The sequence below is a fragment of the Coregonus lavaretus genome (assembly GCF_964263955.1).
Source record: "Coregonus lavaretus genome assembly, contig: HAP1_SCAFFOLD_6648, whole genome shotgun sequence".
NCBI lineage: Eukaryota > Metazoa > Chordata > Actinopteri > Salmoniformes > Salmonidae > Coregonus > Coregonus lavaretus.
The window spans coordinates 27501-31537 of record NW_028161893.1 but is presented as its reverse complement, the minus strand read 5'-3'; the positions used below and the strand labels follow the sequence as shown (position 1 = coordinate 31537).

Below are 4037 nucleotides of genomic sequence, written 5' to 3'. Positions count from 1 at the left end.
ACAATTGAATCAATTTTAATCCCACTTTGTAACACAATAAAATGTGAAGAAATCCAAGGCACTGTATGTTGACACTACACCCACTGCCCCCCCCCCCCTCGCTCTCTCGCTCTCTCTCTCTCTCTCTCTCTGTCTCTCTCTATCTCTCTCTCTCTCTCTCTCTCTGTCTCTCTCTGTCTCTCCCTCTCCCTCTCTCTCTCTCTCTCTCTCTCTCTCTGTCTCTCTCTCTCTCTCTGTCTCTCTCTCTCTCTCTCTGTCTCTCTCTCTCTCTCTGTCTCTCTGTCTCTCTCTCTCTCTCTCTGTCTCTCTCTCTCTCTCTCTCTCTCTAGCCAGGGTTGAAGGAGGTAGTGGAGTCATGCAGAGGCAAGAATCTCTTCTTCTCTACAGATATAGACTCTGCCATCAGAGATGCTGACCTCGTCTTCATATCAGTGAGTCACACGTCTTTTGTCTCTGTCTGTCGGTCTGTGTGTGTTTCTGTCTGTCTCTCTGTCAGTCGGGTGTCTGTCATTCTGTCTTCCATCAGTCTAACCCTCCCCCCTCCCCCCCCAAGGTGAACACCCCCACTAAGACCTATGGGATGGGGAAGGGTCGTGCCGCCGACCTAAAGTACATTGAGGCCTGCGCTCGCCGCATCGTAGAGGTTTCCAACGGTTACAAGATCGTCACGGAGAAGAGCACGGTCCCGGTCCGAGCGGCGGAGAGCATCAGACGGATATTTGACTCCAACACCAAACCCAACCTCAACCTGCAGGTAGGTGGCGCTGTGTTACCAACCTGGGTTCAATACCTATTATTATAATACCAGGTAGGTGGCGCTGTGAGATACCAACCTGGGTTCAATACCTATTATTATAATACCAGGTAGGTGGCGCTGTGAGATACCAACCTGGGTTCAATACCTATTATTATAATACCAGGTAGGTGGCGCTGTGAGATACCAACCTGGGTTCAATACCTATTATTATAATACCAGGTAGGTGGCGCTGTGAGATGCCAACCTGGGTTCAATACCTATTATTATAATACCAGGTAGGTGGCGCTGTGAGATACCAACCTGGGTTCAATACCTATTATTATAATACCAGGTAGGTGGCGCTGTGATACCAACCTGGGTTCAATACCTATTATTATAATACCAGGTAGGTGGCGCTGTGAGATACCAACCTGGGTTCAATACCTATTATTATAATACCAGGTAGGTGGCGCTGTGAGATACCAACCTGGGTTCAATACCTATTATTATAATACCAGGTAGGTGGCGCTGTGATACCAACCTGGGTTCAATACCTATTATTATAATACCAGGTAGGTGTCGCTGTGAGATACCAACCTGGGTTCAATACCTATTATTATAATACCAGGTAGGTGGCGCTGTGTTACCAACCTGGGTTCAATACCTATTATTATAATACCAGGTAGGTGGCGCTGTGAGATACCAACCTGGGTTCAATACCTATTATTATAATACCAGGTAGGTGGCGCTGTGAGATACCAACCTGGGTTCAATACCTATTATTATAATACCAGGTAGGTGGCGCTGTGAGATACCAACCTGGGTTCAATACCTATTATTATAATACCAGGTAGGTGGCGCTGTGAGATACCAACCTGGGTTCAATACCTATTATTATAATACCAGGTAGGTGGCGCTGTGAGATACCAACCTGGGTTCAATACCTATTATTATAATACCAGGTAGGTGGCGCTGTGTTACCAACCTGGGTTCAATACCTATTATTATAATACCAGGTAGGTGGCGCTGTGAGATACCAACCTGGGTTCAATACCTATTATTATAATACCAGGTAGGTGGCGCTGTGAGATACCAACCTGGGTTCAATACCTATTATTATAATACCAGGTAGGTGGCGCTGTGTTACCAACCTGGGTTCAATACCTATTATTATAATACCAGGTAGGTGTCGCTGTGAGATACAAACCTGGGTTCAATACCTATTATTATAATACCAGGTAGGTGGCGCTGTGTTACCAACCTGGGTTCAATACCTATTATTATAATACCAGGTAGGTGGCGCTGTGATACCAACCTGGGTTCAATACCTATTATTATAATACCAGGTAGGTGTCGCTGTGAGATACCAACCTGGGTTCAATACCTATTATTATAATACCTGGTAGGTGGCGCTGTGAGATACAAACCTGGGTTCAATACCTATTATTATAATACCAGGTAGGTGTCGCTGTGAGATACCAACCTGGGTTCAATACCTATTATTATAATACCAGGTAGGTGGCGCTGTGTTACCAACCTGGGTTCAATACCTATTATTATAATACCAGGTAGGTGTCGCTGTGAGATACAAACCTGGGTTCAATACCTATTATTATAATACCAGGTAGGTGGCGCTGTGTTACCAACCTGGGTTCAATACCTATTATTATAATACCAGGTAGGTGGCGCTGTGAGATACCAACCTGGGTTCAATACCTATTATTATAATACCAGGTAGGTGGCGCTGTGAGATACCAACCTGGGTTCAATACCTATTATTATAATACCAGGTAGGTGGCGCTGTGATACCAACCTGGGTTCAATACCTATTATTATAATACCAGGTAGGTGGCGCTGTGTTACCAACCTGGGTTCAATACCTATTATTATAATACCAGGTAGGTGGCGCTGTGTTACCAACCTGGGTTCAATACCTATTATTATAATACCAGGTAGGTGGCGCTGTGAGATACCAACCTGGGTTCAATACCTATTATTATAATACCAGGTAGGTGGCGCTGTGATACCAACCTGGGTTCAATACCTATTATTATAATACCAGGTAGGTGGCGCTGTGATACCAACCTGGGTTCAATACCTATTATTATAATACCAGGTAGGTGGCGCTGTGTTACCAACCTGGGTTCAATACCTATTATTATAATACCAGGTAGGTGTCGCTGTGAGATACCAACCTGGGTTCAATACCTATTATTATAATACCAGGTAGGTGGCGCTGTGAGATACCAACCTGGGTTCAATACCTATTATTATAATACCAGGTAGGTGTCGGTGTGAGATACCAACCTGGGTTCAATACCTATTATTATAATACCAGGTAGGTGTCGCTGTGAGATACCAACCTGGGTTCAATACCTATTTCTAATGTTTTGGGTGTGTGTGTGTGTGTGTCTGTGTGTGTGTATCTGTGTGTATCTGTGTGTGTCTGTGTGCGTGTGTGTCTGTATCTGTGTGTGTGTGTGTGTGTGTGTGTGTGTATCTGTGTGTGTGTGTGTGTGTGTGTGTGTGTAGGTGCTGTCCAACCCAGAGTTCCTGGCGGAGGGCACGGCGGTGCGTGACCTAAAGGAGCCAGACCGCGTCCTGATTGGTGGAGACGAGACGGCGGAGGGTCAGGAGGGCGATCAGGGCGCTGTGTGGCGTCTACGAACACTGGGTCCCCAAGACGCGCATCATCACCACCAACACCTGGTCCTCCGAACTCTCCAAACTGGTACGCCATGTCTGGGGGGGGGGGGGGGTCGCTCTCGTTCAACAGTCTGCTGGGATTAACTGGAGCACTGTGTGGTGTGTGTGTGTGTGTGTGTGTGTGGTGTGTGTCTGTCTGTGTGGTGTGTCTGTCTGTGTGTGTGTGTGTGTGTGTGTGTGTGTGTGTGTCTGTGTGTGTGGTGTGTGTGTGTGTGTCTGTGTGTGTGTGTGTGTGTGTGTGGTGTGTGTCTGTCTGTGTGGTGTGTCTGTCTGTGTGTGTGTGTGTGTGTGTGTGTGTGTGTGTGTCTGTGTGTGTGGTGTGTGTGTGTGTGTCTGTGTGTGTGTGTCTGTGTGGTGTGTCTGTCTGTGTGTGTGTGTGTCTGTCTGTGTGGTGTGTGTGTGTGTGTGTGTGTGTGTGTGTGTGTGTGTGTGTGTCTGTGTGGTGTGTCTGTCTGTGTATGTGTGTGTGTGTGTGTGGTGTGTGTCTGTGTGTGTGGTGTGTGTGTGTGTGTGTGTGTGTGTGTGAGTGTGTATCTGTGTGTGTGTGTGTGTGTGTGGTGTGTGTCTGTCTGTGTGTGTGTGTGTGTGTGTGTGT

At 46.7% G+C, this 4037-nt stretch overlaps 1 pseudogene across 1 annotated transcript in view; it reads left to right on the top strand.

The window, feature by feature from the left end:
- The first annotated feature begins 333 nt into the window (after nucleotides 1-333).
- LOC311119960 (UDP-glucose 6-dehydrogenase-like) overlaps nucleotides 334-4037 on the top strand; it is a 17772-nt pseudogene continuing 14068 nt past the window's right edge. The window contains exons 1-3 of the transcript XR_014615859.1: nucleotides 334-431; nucleotides 554-754; nucleotides 3269-3467. The product of XR_014615859.1 is annotated as a UDP-glucose 6-dehydrogenase-like (transcript). The remainder of the gene's footprint in view (nucleotides 432-553; nucleotides 755-3268; nucleotides 3468-4037) is intronic.